The following is a 17,524-nucleotide window of genomic DNA, read 5'->3' on the forward strand; positions in this document are numbered from 1 at the left end:
GACAAAGTGAAACAGTTACTGATAAACACAGGAATACCTGTTAATATACTAACCCCTAAATGTTGTGTTCTAAACATCTGCCCAGTAGAAACAAAAAACAAATGTGATACAATATATATAACTAGCATATGCGCACTGGCCAAGTTATTAATAGCTAGATCATGGCTTGCGAAGGATGGTCCGGATTTCGCAGCATTCATACCATTAGTTAATCACACAGTTTTACACGAGAAATACATTTATATGGGTAGGGCAAAGAATGATAAGTATATGAAAATTTGGCACAGATGGCATAATTCTGGACACACACTAGAGAATTCCTAATTCACTTGTAAATAGATAGACATAAGCAGGTCGTAGTGTAGTAAACACAATGAAAGGTAAACACACAAATAAGTAGCACAACAAAAATAAGATAGAAGAGTGTAAATAAACAGATAAATAGAATTGCACATGTAAAGTAGGGGGGGGGGAATATATATAAATAAATAATCACATTAGTAATATAAAATAAAAGCAAGAAAGTGTTGCTAGAATAACCGGAAATGAAACCGCAGGTGCACGTGCAAAAAGAGATAATCAACTATGTTATATATAATGTATACAATATAAAATAGTCAGCAGGACAGGTGTCAGGTGGGACACCGCTGAACCATCAAGCTTAGTCTTCATATATGTTTTTTAGTATTATTCCTTTTTTTTTTTTTTTTCTCTCTGTTTCTTCATTTTTCTTTTTTTTTTTGTCAAGTTATGTGGCGTGTCTAATGTAATGTAAGTGTGTTGTATTTGTCAAACATAGCAAATAAGAAAATAAATCAAAACAGGTATAAAGTATGTAAAAACAACAGAATGAAATGTAATGCGAACTGCAAATATATGTAAAAATATGAAATGTAAGCAAAAGCACTTTAACCTGTAAATAATATCGGATGTTATGTTTTTTATAATGGAAAATAAAAATATTAAATCTCAAAAAAATAAAAACACTTTTACACATTTTTATTAACAGGACCATGCACACATCTCAATGATCTGTGCATGGTTCTGTCAAATTCGCCTGTCAGAACCTGGTCTATTTTTTTTGCGATTTTTGGTAACATTTACCAAAAATCGCACCCTATTACATTTGCGAGTTGTATACTTTATAATGGGAAAACATCTGGATGCGATTTGAAATGTGACTAAAAATCGCCACTTTCAAAAGTGCGATTTCGCGGTAAAAAGTGAGATTTTTACCGCGATTTTCAACCTATTAAATGTGCGATTTTCGGAAAAAGTGCGATTTCCGCCGTTTTTTGACCAAAAATCGCACATGTCTAAAAAATCCCACCCTATTACATTTCGCCCATGGTGTTTACACACGGTGAGGTGTGCCATGCGATGCGATCCCCGATAACATCGCATCGCACGGCATGCATGTGATGGCATACAATTTTGACTATATAGTGCAGATCTGTACACATGTTGTGTACACATCATTACACTGGTTGCCAGACTTTTGTGTTTTTCTTTCTGGTCTGCTTTTTTCTTTATAGAATGCACTTGCTATAGCTTACTACAAAGTTGATTGGTCGTCATGGGCAACTTCTCCACTGGCCTCTTCTCCACTCTTTTCACTGCTTCATGAATAGACACCAGTGTCACAGACAATGTATGAATAACATTCTTTGTTTAGAACATCAGAGTCCTCTAATCTGAAACAAAATATAAATGGAGTCCTGTGATTTTTCTCGGAAAGTTTTAATTTCTGTCTTGTACACGTTGTTCCCTTAGATGCCAGTAGCAAAAATAACAACATAAAAACCCTGGTGCCACAAAACCATCTGCACTGTCATGGAAAATGTGCAGTCTCTGCCAACATTAACAATTCTTAACCCTTAATTGCTAGACATACTCTGCTATATATATATATTCCGAAGCGTGGCGAGCGGACGCGGATACCTGTGAAGCCCGCGAGGGGACGCCGATACCTGTAAAGCCCGCGAGGGGACGCCGATACCTGTGAAGGTATCGGTGTCCGCTCGCCACGCTTCGGGCTCGGTGGCTCGGTGCGCTCGCCACACTTTCTATTCTCAACTCCACGCCGACGTGGATAGTGGGGGTATGAAAAGGTCGGAGGACACGTACCGCCGCCCCTCGCGGGCTCGGAGCGCTCGCCACGCTTCGGGTTCACGTTTATAGTGGGGGGGTGGCGTGGGGGTGCATTTAACATTGTAAGCACCCATTAGCGTGCTTATACAATTTTTAATTGCATCGCATCGCATTGTATGGCATTGTATGCCATACACAATGTCATACAATTTTAAAATTGTATGACATTGTACAATATCGCGCGATATCGCGTTGCATCGCATACCATCGCATGCCTTATGGTATGCGATGCGATGGGCGCCGCTATAATACACAAGTACCGAGCTGTCTGTAGCGGTGACCCGGCGATGAGCAGCGGGTCCCAACGGTTCCCCCCTCCCTCTCTTACCCAGCCTGGGTGCTGCTGCTGCAGGGGGGGCTGGCTCTCCTCCTCCCTGCTCCCGGGAAGAGGATGTACACTGCAGGGAGGAGGAGGTCACAAGTCCGGGCAGTACATATCTGTGCTGCCCGGACACAGGTGAGGGGGGTAGGCTTCTATGGGGCATCGCCAGATTTTTCTGGCGGTGCCCCCCATCGCGGTAACCTGGTGGGTGAGGCTTAGAGCGATAACGGGTTTTTATTGCATTTTTAGTGTAGAGAATCTTCTTCTCTACCTCTTACTTACTTTTCACCTTCTAGAAGATAATAGATTGGTTGCCTATAACAACATCCCACCTCCAATAGAACCCCCATCTTAGTAAATAAACCTATATATGTTATTTGTCAACAGTCTACATTGCCTCATACCTCCCAAAATGACCTCCTCCAGGAGGGACACAATTCTCTGTTCCTGTACTTCCCTATACATTCATGATTGCCATCACCTGTGTGGAAACACCTTTCTTATCCATTAACCTGTTTAGAACAGGTGATGGCAATCATACATTAAGAGGGAAGTCCAGGAACAGAGCAGTGTGTCCCTCCTGGAGGGGGTCATGTTGGAAGGTATGTTGCCTAATGCTGTGGTTCTTAAACTTGGATCTCAGAACCCCACACAGTTCAAGTTTTCCAGGTCATCCGACAGGTGCACTCATTACTGACTGACACATTTTAAAAGATCCACAGGTGGAGCTAATTATTTCACTTATGACATACCTCCCAACATATCCCTCTCCAGGAGGGACACAATGCTCTTGACTTCCCTTGTATGATTACCATTACCTGTTTTGAACACGTGAATTGATTAGATAAGAAAGGAGATTCAACACAGGTGATATCAATCATTAATTAAGTGGGAAGTCCAGGAATAGAGTATTCTGTCCCTCCTGGAGAGGGTCATGTTGGGAAGTATGCTTATGATTCTGCAAAACATGCACTGTGTGGGGTCCTCAGGACCGACATTGAGAACCCGTGGCTAACATATACATACACATACTATGTTTTTTTTGTTGTCAGATTCCAATGAACCTAATTAACCTAATTTTGGGAAATGAGAAGAAACTAGAACACCTGGGAAAAACCCACACAAACAAGGGGAGAACTCCATATAGATAGATAATGGTAATGCAGCACTGAGGTCACAGTGCTTAGAGGCAAACATTGTAACAAAACTAAACTAGCCAGTATTTATAATGGGAAACTCTGGATCAAATTAGGACATAGTGTACTTGCCTACCAAAAGGACAGAAAATTGGGAAAGCAATGCCTACGATATGAGCAGGGTGTTAAATTGGATGTGTACTGCTGTGCATGAGCATTGTTACTCAGTAGATATACAGATGTATCAAGCTTTGAAAAGTGATAAAATGGAGAGTGATAAACAGCCAGCCAATCAGCTCTTACCTGCTATGTTACCATCTGAGTTTGAAAAATGACAGGAAGAAGCTGATTGGCTGGTTATTTATCACCGTCCTCCCCCCCGGCACCGACGGTGGGGGGGGGCTTTGTATAGTGCAGAGCACAGCGGGGCTCACCACACATCGCCGTGGGCATACACACTGGGCGGCTTTGAGCTAAATGCCGCTCAAACATGTTTAGAGCGAATTTTAGCTCTAAGTCACCCAGTGTATATGGGCCTTTATGATGACTTTTGGGTTTCACAGTTGCTAATAAACTCAAAAATCTTTTTTTGAGAGGAGACAAATGTGGATCTTGTGCCATAATTATATTTCAAATTGAATATTTTTTAATTATCAAATGCTGTGAAAATCAATTCAATATTCTTAATACTTCAAAAGTGAATAGAGGCTATGGTTATATTCAGTGTAGCGCACGCAGGGGGGGTTTCTGAGTACCCAGAAACCTCCCCAGGAGTCTAAGTGCCCTCAGCTGAAAGCCGAGAGTCCCCTCTTTCCATTGGTACAAGAATTTAAAAAATCGGCTCTTGAGAACCGGAGATATCTGACTTCAAACCAGTGGTCCCCATCCAAGCCTGTTAATTGCTCTTCCCAGTCAGATATTTCAGGTTCTGTCTGATTTAGAGTTTTTCTGAGGGTATATTCCAAAAGCTGGGACTCTCCCCCTTTGATAGACACTAGTAGCTTGTCTCTACTCTGTCCAGAACCAGATATATCAGCCTTCCAGCTGCTGGTTACTGCTCCAGCTCCACATACCTGGTATGTAGTTTTATATACTCGTTGGCAGATTGCTCTGCCTCCTGAAATCTGATCCCCTAGTCCCCAATACCATTTGGTAGGTGGGATTCTCTAGTTTTTCCATTACAATCTAAGAAACCTATTTCTGGGACCTGGAGATATCTGCAGTCAAGCAAGCTGTCCTCCCATCAGAAAATTATGAATAATAAGCGCACTCCACTATACACCCCTCCTCTGCATATTAAACATCCTCTACCACCCTGGAATTTATGTATCAGGGCCCCTTCATTCAGCCCAATGCCCCCTTCTCCCACCCCATCTCCCACCATCAAAGCTTCCCCCACCCCTACCGCTGGAGGATCGGTAGCTGCCCCAATTCATTGCTATGCCCAGGGGTCTACACTGCTGTTGATGCCCCTGTATGTGTATATATGTATGTTTATATATATGTGTGTGTGTGTGTGTGTGTGTGTATATATATATATATTTTTTTTTTTTTAATTATTATTATTTATATACATTTGGTCTATCTATAATACTTTAACTGACCCGGCATATACTGGATCACCTAAGTGTCCATCTCCGTGCTTTGCTCCGCCCCTCTGGAAACCCCCTTCTGAAAATCCTGCATTTGCCCCTGGTGTTACTGCCAAACATGAATTCTTGGTTCTTTCCTTCTCGTCCATCTACTAAATGTGTTCTGGTTTCAGCCATTATAAGCTTTTAATGGTGGAAGCAAAACATTCTTTTAAGAGAGTTTTCATCCCAGGTAGAATATTACTTTCAAAGAATATCACAAGAATATATAAAGAGCGCAATTGTGACACTGGAATTACTGGTAAAAAATATGTTTTTTATTTTTTGTTAATATAATATCTTGATCTTTATAATTAGCACACACCTAATCAATAGGCAGACAAGCTAGTATGCCATCTTAAAACACATTTAATACATTATACATATAATAATAGCAAGAAAAATATATATAAATAAAATACAGTTTAAATGAAGGACATGGACATCCAATAAATTGTTAGGCTGGCCAGCTCAACTTTAAAACACTTAAATGAGTGTATATATTTCTGAATTTGAACAATAGATTTCTCCAACCGGTATTTGTTAGTAAGCAATCAAATGTGCATTAGCCAAGAACTTGAGGCTTAATGTGCCACTTTCAACACAGTCTTTTTAGATGTTATTTATTTGCCCATATTTTTAAAGGCTTTTTATGCAAGGATGACGCTTAATTCAAACAGTCACGATAGAACCGTAGTGGGAAAAGCTTGTTCTGTGTGCTGTGTCAGATGTTTTACAGCAGACCTTTAATGAGGTTAGATGGTAATGGCTTTGTACTCCGGGCTACAGGTGCTGACAGTGGGGTTTTCTTAGATCAGGGAGACATATAGATAAATTGTGGTTGCTGCTTACAGAATAATGAGTGCAATATAATATTTGGCAAATCTTATTATAACAAAGTAGCCCAATGAGTAGAATAAAAAGAGAGAGAGCAGTATATCACTAACGGACTTAGTTATTTTGGAAGAAGCCACTTTGTTAGCTAATTTTCCTCCTTCTCTTTACATAGGATTATATATGCTATTTTATCCCATTTTTTTCTCCATTAGCCGGGTGGCGCATCTCGCTAAGCAAGAGTAGCACACCTCATACCGTGTCGGGTTCAATTCCCGCAGTTATCAGCACAACAGATATACTGCTCTCTCTCTTTTTATTCTACTCATTGGGCTACTTTGTTATAATAAGATTTGCCATTGCAACATTTCCATAATGATGAATACATTGTTTGTTTGTATTTCTAATTGTAACCATTCCTTAGTTACAAACCACACACTAAATACAGGTGTATTAAGTAATTACAAATTGATTGCAGGTGATTGCAACAAACACACCTGTCTGATTGGCTACTAGCCTTTTAAAAATGACCCCTAGAGAGAGGAAGGGCATCTTCTGAAGAAACCGACATTGTTGGGAGTCGGAGAAACTAGTCAAGAAAGCCCCCCTGACAGGCATTGTTTCCTGTGCAAGGACGTGGACTCCAACTACCGTGTGTGGCTGTGTCTTTACAACATCCTGGTCCCGGTGCTGTTCTACAAACATCACGACGGTGCTGGTTACTTACCTCTGACGGGTGGATGCTGAATACCACACTTCTGCATGCAGTGAGGAGAAACATCGTGGCCGTAAGTCTGCTCCCACAGGCGTCCGTCCCCAGCTGAGTGAGTACGGACAGCCTTTGAGTGCAGGAAAAATCAAATATTATATTGCACTCATTATTCTGTAAGCAGCAACCGCAATTTATCTATATGTCTCCCTGATCTAAGAAAACCCCACTGTCAGCACCTGTAGCCCGGAGTACAAAGCCATTACCATCTAACCTCATTGAAGGTCTGCTGTAAAACATCTGACACAGCACACAGAACAAGCTTTTCCCACTACGGTTCTATCGTGACTGTTTGAATTAAGCGTCATCCTTGCATAAAAAGCCTTTAAAAATATGGGCAAATAAATAACATCTAAAAAGACTGTGTTGAAAGTGGCACATTAAGCCTCAAGTTCTTGGCTAATGCACATTTGATTGCTTACTAACAAATACCGGTTGGAGAAATCTATTGTTCAAATTCAGAAATATATACACTCATTTAAGTGTTTTAACCCCTTCCTGACAGAGCCAGTTTTTGCGTTCCTGACAGAGCCCTTTTTTTCAAATCTGACATGTCTCACTTAAGTGGGGATAACTTTTTTTTGCTTTTACTTATCCCAGTGGTTTTGAGATTGTTTTTTCGTGACACATTGTACTTCAAATTAGTGGTAAATTTGGGTCGATACAGTCTGTGTTTTTTTGTGAAAAATACCAAAATATCGTGAAAAAATGGAAAATTTAGCGATTTGCAAAATGTTAAATTTTCTGCTTGTGAGACAAATAATCTTACCACTCAAAATAGTGAATAACTAACATAGACCATATGTCTACTTTATGTTGACATCATTATTTCAACTTCCTTTTAATTTTTTGGGACACTAGGAGGCTTACAATATGAATAGCAAATTCTCAAATTTTCAAGAAAATTTCAAACACTGATTTTTTTAGGGACCAGTTCAGTTCTGATGTGACTTTGAGGGACTTGTATGTGAGACACCCCCATAAATGATGCCATTTCAAAAACTGCACCCCTCACAGTATTCAAAACAGCATTTTGGAAGTTTGTTAACCCTTTAGGTGTTTCACAGGAATTAAAACAAAGTGTAGGTGAAATTTCAAAATTTCTTTTTTTTTGCAGATTTGCAATTTTAATACATTTTTATAAGGAACACAGTACATTTTACTAGAGAAATGTGACTAAAAATTGATTCCCCCAATTCTTTTGTTTTCATAAATATCCTATATGTGGCCCTAGTGTGCACGGTGACCAAACCACAGGCTTCATAATAGAAGGAGCACCTACTTGATTTTGGAGCCTCCTTTTTATGAGATTATTTTTTAGGCACCATGTAGGTTTCAAGGCACCATAAGATGCTAAAAGTTAGGAACCCCCCCACAAGTGACCCCATTTTGCAAACTACACCCCTCAGGGAATTCATCTAGGGGTATAGTGTACATTTCAAACCCCCAGGGGTTTCACCAATTGTGGTACAACTGGGCAGTGAAAATGAAAAATTATTTTTTTTACACAAAAATGCAGTTCTGGCTCCAAATTTGTCATTTTCAGAAGGTATGAAGGAGACAAAGCACCCCAAAATCTGTGCCCCAATTTCTCCCGAGTACGGCAATGCCTCACATGTGACCAAAAAATACCAGTTGGGTGCATGGCAGGACTCAGAAGGGAAGGAGTGATTTTTGGATTTTGCAGCTCAGATTCTGGTGGAATTTTGGTGGGTGCTATGTCGCATTAGCAAGACCCCCCAAGCACCAATACAGTGGAACCCCCCCACAAGTCACCCCATTTTGCAAACTACACCCCTCAGGGAATTCATCTAGGGGTATAGTGTACATTTCAAACCCCCAGGGGTTTCACCAATTTTGATACAAGTGGGCAGTGAAAATGAAAAATTACATTTTTTTACACAAAAATGCAGTTCTGGCTCAAAATTTTTCATTTTCAGAAGGTATGAAGGAGAAAAAGCACCCCAAAATCTGTGCCCCAATTTCTCCCGAGTACGGCAATGCCTCACATGTGACCAAAAAATACCAGTTGGGTGCATGGCAGGACTCAGAAGGGAAGGAGTGATTTTTGGATTTTGCAGCACAGATTCTGGTGGAATGAATGGTGGGTGCTATGTTGCACCAATACAGTGGAACCCCCCCACAAGTCACCCCATTTTGCAAAGTACACCCCTCAGGGAATTCATCTAGGGGTATAGTGTACATTTCAAACCCCCAGGGGTTTCACCAATTTTGATACAAGTGGGCAGTGAAAATGAAAAATTACATTTTTTTACACAAAAATGCAGTTCTGGCTCAAAATTTTTCATTTTCAGAAGGTATGAAGGAGAAAAAGCACCCCAAAATATGTGCCCCAATTTCTCCCGAGTACGGAAATGCCTCACATGTGACCAAAAAATACCAGTTGGGTGCATGGCAGGACTCAGAACGGAAGGAGTGATTTTTGGATTTTGCGGCTCAGATTCTGGTGGAATTTTGGTGGGTGCTATGTCGCATTAGCAAGACCCCCCAAGCACCAATACAGTGGAACCCCCCCACAAGTCACCCCATTTTGAAAACTACACCCCTCAGGGAATTCATCTAGGGGTATAGTGTACATTTCAAACCCCCAGGGGTTTCACCAATTTTGATACAAGTGGGCAGTGAAAATGAAAAATTACATTTTTTACACAAAAATGCAGTTCTGGCTCGAAATTTTTCATTTTCAGAAGGTATGAAGGAGAAAAAGCACCCCAAAATCTGTGCCCCAATTTCTCCCGAGTACGGCAATGCCTCACATGTGACCAAAAAATACCAGTTGGGTGCATGGCAGGACTCAGAACGGAAGGAGTGATTTTTGGATTTTGCAGCTCAGATTCTGGTGGAATTTGGTGGGTGCTATGTCGCATTAGCAAGACCCCCCAAGCACCAATACAGTGGAACCCCCCCCACAAGTCACCCCATTTTGAAAACTACACCCCTCAGGGAATTCATCTAGGGGTATAGTGTACATTTCAAACCCCCAGGGGTTTCACCAATTTTGATACAAGTGGGCAGTGAAAATGAAAAATTACATTTTTTTACACAAAAATGCAGTTCTGGCTCAAAATTTTTCATTTTCAGAAGGTATGAAGGAGAAAAAGCACCCCAAAATCTGTGCCCCAATTTCTCCCGAGTACGGCAATGCCTCACATGTGACCAAAAAATACCAGTTGGGTGCATGGCAGGACTCAGAACGGAAGGAGTGATTTTTGGATTTTGCAGCACAGATTTTGGTGGAATGAATGGTGGGTGCTATGTTGCACCAATACAGTGGAACCCCCCCACAAGTCACCCCATTTTGCAAAGTACACCCCTCAGGGAATTCATCTAGGGGTATAGTGTACATTTCAAACCCCCAGGGGTTTCACCAATTTTGATACAAGTGGGCAGTGAAAATGAAAAATTACATTTTTTTACACAAAAATGCAGTTCTGGCTCAAAATTTTTCATTTTCAGAAGGTATGAAGGAGACAAAGCACCCCAAAATCTGTGCCCCAATTTCTCCCGAGTACGGCAATGCCTCACATGTGACCAAAAAATACCAGTTGGGTGCATGGCAGGACTCAGAAGGGAAGGAGTGATTTTTGGATTTTGCAGCTCAGATTCTGGTGGAATTTTGGTGGGTGCTATGTTGCATTAGCAAGACCCCCCAAGCACCAATACAGTGGAACCCCCCCACAAGTGACCCCATTTTGCAAACTACACCCCTCAGGGAATTCATCTAGGGGTATAGTGTACATTTCAAACCCCCAGGGGTTTCACCAATTTTGATACAAGTGGGCAGTGAACATGAAAAATTACATTTTTTACACAAAAATGCAGTTCTGGCTCAAAATTTTTCATTTTTAGAAGGTATGAAGGAGAAAAAGCACCCCAAAATCTGTGCCCCAATTTCTCCCGAGTACGGCAATGCCTCACATGTGACCAAAAAATACCAGTTGGGTGCATGGCAGGACTCAAAAGGGAAGGAGTGATTTTTGGATTTTGCAGCTCAGATTCTGGTGGAATTTTGGTGGGTGCTATGTCGCATTAGCAAGACCCCCCAAGCACCAATACAGTGGAACCCCCCCACAAGTGACCCCATTTTGCAAACTACACCCCTCAGGGAATTCATCTAGGGGTATAGTGTACATTTAAAACCCCCAGGGGTTTCACCAATTTTGATACAAGTGGGCAGTGAAAAAGAAAAATTACATTTTTTACACAAAAATGCAGTTCTGGCTCAAAATTTTTCATTTTCAGAAGGTATGAAGGAGAAAAAGCACCCCAAAATCTGTGCCCCAATTTCTCCCGAGTACGGCAATGCCTCACATGTGACCAAAAAATACCAGTTGGGTGCATGGCAGGACTCAGAAGGGAAGGAGTGATTTTTGGATTTTGCAGCACAGATTCTGGTGGAATGAATGGTGGGTGCTATGTTGCACCAATACAGTGGAACCCCCCCACAAGTCACCCCATTTTGCAAACTACACCCCTCAGGGAATTCATCTAGGGGTATAGTGTACATTTCAAACCCCCAGGGGTTTCACCAATTTTGATACAAGTGGGCAGTGAAAATGAAAAATTACATTTTTTTACACAAAAATGCAGTTCTGGCTCAAAATTTTTCATTTTCAGAAGGAATGAAGGAGACAAAGCACCCCAAAATCTGTGCCCCAATTTCTCCCGAGTACGGCAATGCCTCATGTGTGACCAAAAAGTGGCAGGACTCAGAAGGGAAGGAGTGATATTTGGATTTTGCAGCACAAATTCTGGTGGAATGATGGTGGGTGCTATGTCGCATTAGCAAGACCCCCAAAGCACCAATACAGTGGAACCCCCCCACAAGTGACCCCATTTTGCAAACTACACCCCTCAGGGAATTCATCTAGGGGTATAGTGTACATTTCAAACCCCCAGGGGTTTCACCAATTTTGATACAAGTGGGCAGTGAACATGAAAAATTACATTTTTTTACACAAAAATGCAGTTCTGGCTCAAAATTTTTCATTTTCACAAGGAATGAAGGAGACAAAGCACCCCAAAATCTGTGCCCCAATTTCTCCCGAGTACGGCAATGCCTCACATGTGACCAAAAAATACCAGTTGGGTGCATGGCAGGACTCAGAAGGGAAGGAGTGATTTTTGGATTTTGCGGCTCAGATTCTGGTGGAATGAATGGTGGGTGCTATGTGGCATTAGCAAGACCCCCGAAGCACGGTGAAATTATGAACCTAATATTCCATAGATGTGTGGTATATTTTAAAACACTCCTTTATACATAGGCCGGGTTTGTCGGGGCAAGTGTCACACTGGAAAATAGTTTGCTTTCTTATTCCCTTTTTATAGCAAACTTTGCACCTTTTTTGTGTCCTGCCCTTTTTTCCAGTGGAGGGGATTTCATCAGGAAAATGCTGCCCTGGTACAATACGGGGGCCAGTACTAGAAGTACTGGGGCCCTCTGCCTGCTGGTTCCCAAATATTAGGCCCTTTATGACTTCCTCTTGAAAGTGCATAAATGTCCCCCTCTGGCCGGTAGAACGGAATAGCACGTAAGCGTTATACAGTGCCATCTGGATGATATACACGGCCACCTTCTTGTACCAGATTTTTGTTTTCCGCAGGGCACTGTACGGCTTCAGTACCTGATCTGAAAGATCCACTCCGCCCATGTACCTATTGTAATCCAGGATACAATTAGGTTTGGAGGTGTGGGTACTGGTACCTCGTACAGGGACGGAGGTGGTACTGTCTCCGTGAATTGTTGTCAGTATAAGGACATCCCTCTTGTCCTTATATTTGACCAACAACATATTTTCGTTGCATATTCCCCTGCTTTCACCCCTTCTCATTACTTGGGCAATGTGCGTTTTTGGGAGGCCTCTTTGGTTCTTGCGCACAGTACCGCAAGCTGCTGTACCTCTTGAACCAAGGGCCTTAAACAGGGGGATGCTGGTGTAAAAGTTATCCACATAGAGGTGATAACCTTTATCCAGGAAGGGGTGCACTAAATCCCAGACAATTTTCCCACTAACACCTACGAGGGAGGGGGGGCATTCTGGCGGTTCAATTCTTGAATCCTTCCCTTCATAAACCCTAAACCTGTGGGTGTACCCTGAGGTGCATTCACACAGTTTATACATTTTTATGCCATACCTTGCCCTCTTACTGGGAAGGTACTGGCGGAATTTAACCCTTCCTTTAAAATGTATAAGGGACTCGTCGATACAAATAAATTTTTCAGGGATGTACACCTCTTCAAATTTGGCACTGAAATGATCAATGACCGGCCTGACTTTGAATAGCCGGTCAAAGGTGGGATCATCTCTGGGTGGGCACTGTGCATTATCGGTGTAATGTATAAATTTAAGAATTGTCTCAAATCGAGTCCGGGTCATGGCCATACGGTAAAATGGAGTACTGTACAGAACATCTGTACTCCAATATTGCCTAATTTCTGGCTTTTTTACTATGCCCATATGAAACACCAGACCCCAAAACGTCATCATCTCTACTGCATCTACAGGGGTCCACCTAGCAAATGATGACGTGGGGTTTTGAGCAATAAACTGCTGGGCATATAAATTAGTTTGGTCCACCATTAAATTTATAAAATCATCAGAGAAAAATAATTTGAAAAAGTCAATTTCTCTGAGACCTGTGGAATCAAATTGGATTCCTGGCATGGCCAAAAACTCAGGAACCTGGGGCTCAAAATTGTCTGGTGGTGGGGTCCATACGAGATCAATTATTGGGGGGGGGGGTCTCAGCTGCTCTACGGGGGCGTCTTTGAGGGGGTCCCTCATCACCAGAGGAGGAAGAGGAGCTTAAGGCGAATCCTTCAAATTCCCCGCTTGCATCACTGGCTGTGTCAGAGTCAGAAGCAAGCATGGCATATGCCTCCTCCACTGAATACATTCTCCTGGATGACTGGGAGGACATTTGGGAGGACATTTGGGAGGACATTTGGGATGCCATTTTTATTTTTGTGTTACTGGTAGTGAAATGTTTCAACACGTGTATAGTGTAGGGGGGGGTACAAACTTTATTTCAATCCGGGGGGTATGTAGTGTGTAGTGTGTATGTGGTGCAGAAAAAAAAAAATACTTTATACCAATAAAAAAAAAAAAAATGAAGGGGTTAAAAATAAAAAATTTAAGGGGTTAAAAAAAAAAAAAAAGGTCCTGCGCCAAAAATTGAGCACAGATGTTGGTCAGTAACGTCTGTCACTAAACAGCGCTCAAAGGCAACAGGAATTTGATAAAAAAAAAAAAAAAAAAGATCAACCCTGTGCCGAAAAAGATGATCAGTGATGTACGTCACTGATCAGCGCACAGCGGCCACAGGACACCCACAAAATCACAGTGTGTGTAAAAAAAAAATTAAAAAAAGACCCCACAGCACACACACAAAAAAAAAAGGTGATCAGTGATGCGACACTGATTACCAGTGAGGTGCAGCAGGTGCACAACCTTTGGTGCAACTGACAGGTATATATAAAAAAAAAAAAACTCTGTACCCCCAAAAAAGTTGCTGATCACCTCAGATATAGTGATCAGCACAAAAGGCGGGGGCAGCAGACACAAAATTTAGCACTCTCTATCACTCTCTGTCACTATCTCTCTCTATCTCTCTATCTCTCACTATCTATCACTCTATGACACTGCAGCAGCAGCACTGACAGGTATATCTATATATAAAAAAAAACCTGCGCCCCCAAAAAGTTGCTGATCAGTTAATTTATACTGATCAGCACAAAAGGAGGGGGCAGCAGTCAGTTATATAAAAAATATATAGCACAATCTGTCACTATCTCTCTCTCTCTATCTCTCTCTATCTCTCTATAACTATCACACTGCAGCAGCACAAAATATAGCACTCTGTCACTAGGCCTCTCTATCTATCTCTCTCTCTCTATCTCTCTCTCTCTATCTATAACTATATCACACTGCAGCAGCACAAAATATAGCACTCTCTGACACTATCTCTCTCTCTCTATCTCTCTCTATCTCTCTATAACTATCACACTGCAGCAGCACAAAATATAGCACTCTGTCACTAGGCCTCTCTATCTATCTCTCTCTCTCTATCTCTCTCTCTCTATCTATAACTATATCACACTGCAGCAGCACAAAATATAGCACTCTCTGACACTCTCTCTCTCTCTATCTCTCTCTATCTCTCTCTATCTCTCTATCTCTCTCTATCTCTCTATCTATCTCTCTATCTAGCTAGTACACTGCAGCAGCACAATTTCACAGGAAGGCACAAGTAGCAACAGGATCCAGGAAGCAGTGATGAAGCAGCGATCAGGTAAGTATGGAGCAAGTATGGAGCAAGGTTCTGGTCAGTATGGCGGCAGGGGGGTACGGTGACCGCACTGCACGCTATTCCAGACCGGAATGGCGTCTGCAGTGCAGTCACCGTTAGTTTAAATCCCCCTCCTTGGCTGTGATTGGTCCGTCGGTCCGACGGACCAATCACGGCCTTTGGGGGCGGGCGGGGTGAGGTGGGGTGACACCAGTGTCACCCTTACACCCCGCGGTGATTGGTGCTGTACTTTACAGCACCAATCACCTCTGATCCCGTGTCACCGGCGAACGTTATTCGCCGGTGACACAGGAAAACGCTGTAATTGGCTGTTCACACTGAACAGCCAATCACAGCGATCGCCGACGGGGGGGCGGCATCGCAGCCCCCCCTGGGCATGCACGGACATGTCTGCTGTCAGGGACAGCAGACATGTTGAAACTGTCACCGCGTCTATAGACGCGGTGACAGTTTAAATCCATGACGTACATTTACGCCATGTGTCGGGAAGTGCTTCCCGACCATGACGTAAATGTACGTCAAATGTCGGGAAGGGGTTAAAGTTGAGCTGGCCAGCCTAACAATTTATTGGATGTCCATGTCCTTCATTTAAACTGTATTTTATTTATATATATTTTTCTTGCTATTATTATATGTATAATGTATTAAATGTGATGGCATACTAGCTTGTCTGCCTATTGATTAGGTGTGTGCTAATTATAAAGATCAAGATATTATATTAACAAAAAATAAAAAACATATTTTTTACCAGTAATTCCAGTGTCACAATTGCGCTCTTTATATATTCTTGTGATATTCTTTGAAAATTTTTATCTACTTTTGGGGTTTTGCAGATACTCCCCAGTTAAGAGCTGCAAGTGTAACACTTTATAATTATTTAAGGAAATTGTATTGGTTAATGTGCGCCTGATTTTGAGTCTCTGTTCCATCCCGCACAGTGTCACGGGTGGATGTGTGTCTAAAGATATCACACATCATCATTCTGTGGCGCTCTGTGTGGAGGAAGCAGAGGACGCAATTTTAGAATATTACTTACCTGGGTACTTATGTAGTACCAGGGCGCCCACTAAGCAATTTGCTTAGTGGGCTATTCAGCGTAAGGAAATCGCATCAAATGTCCCGTTTTAGTGCCATACGATGCGTGCGATGCGATCTTCCTAAGTAATTTATTCACTGCTCTCTCGTCCCGGGCTTATCGCATCGCATGCTATTGCACCTGACGCAAAATCGCAATGCGATTGAATTCGATTTTATAGGGTGCAATGCCATTAACTTTACTACACTGCAATGACATGCAATGTGATTTTTAGGCACCCCCCCCCATTATCCACAGCACCCCGAAGAGTGGTGAGCGGCGGCGGAACACGTCCTCCTGACCTTTTCATACCCTCACTATCTACGTCGGCGTGAAGTCAATTGTATATAGTGTGGCGAGCGTAGTGAGCCATCGAGCTTAAAGCCTGGCGAGCGTAACGAACCCTGCGAGGGGACGCGGATTACTTTACATGTTTTCCGCGTCCCCTCGCGGGGCTCCCTACACTCGCCACACTTCATGCTCTGTTTTAGTGCCGTGCGGTGCATGCGATGCGATGCGATCTCAGTAGTTAATATGGATGGAATATGGATGGACGTTTGTTAGTTACCATAGCTATGATTTCAGAATAAGCTTAAGCTACGGAAATAGCATAGTCAGTCAGAACTTGCGTAAGTGTTCCCAGTCCCTGTAAGATTCATTCTGAGGGGAATAACTGATAGTGATGGCTGCTTCAGTGAGTGCTCGGAACGCGACAGAGGTGACATTCTTGGAAGGTGAACAACTCACCATGTTTGTGAAAACAGACAGGTTTCACTGAACCTGTGTGTTTTCAGTCGAAGCTGGTCTTTTTATCGGCGATCCCATAGGATATCCCGATAAAAAAAGGCGAAACATCAGCGGGGAGGAAAAACGGCCATTTTTCACTCTCAATGTTTTAAACCCCCCGCCCTTAGACTGTGCATATGATACTGTATTTTAAAAGGTAGAATATGGGTCACTACATGAGATGTAATGTGAATATGGGTCACAACATGTAGTGTAGCGTGAATATGGGTCACCATGTGAGGTTAAAGTGAATAAGGGTCACTATGTGTATTGTGTAATGTGAATAGGATTGTTCTATGCTATGACATAAATTGAACTGGGGGTACTATTGTGTGGCCATGGACATTTTTGGTTTGTGGCATTTGGCATATGGGGAACAAATTTAGAATTTGGAGGGTGCACCAAACACACTAGTACCAACCCTGTCTCCGCCTGCTGAGGGGGGGGGATGGGGGGTAGTTGGCAGGGAATGAGAGTTCCACCACCTCT

The 17,524-nt window shown here is 42.3% G+C and overlaps 1 long non-coding RNA gene across 1 annotated transcript in view; it reads right to left on the minus strand.

Moving 5' to 3' along the window:
• Positions 1–1,563: 1,563 nt before the first annotated feature.
• Positions 1,564–17,524, minus strand: part of LOC146072401 (uncharacterized) — a 57,634-nt gene continuing 41,673 nt past the window's right edge. Inside the window, exon 4 of the long non-coding RNA XR_014473110.1 lies at positions 1,564–1,694. This is a non-coding gene — a long non-coding RNA (uncharacterized LOC146072401). The remainder of the gene's footprint in view (positions 1,695–17,524) is intronic.

The sequence above is a fragment of the Crinia signifera genome, chromosome 4 (genome assembly GCF_055691185.1).
Source record: "Crinia signifera chromosome 4, ASM5569118v1, whole genome shotgun sequence".
Taxonomy (NCBI): domain Eukaryota; kingdom Metazoa; phylum Chordata; class Amphibia; order Anura; family Myobatrachidae; genus Crinia; species Crinia signifera.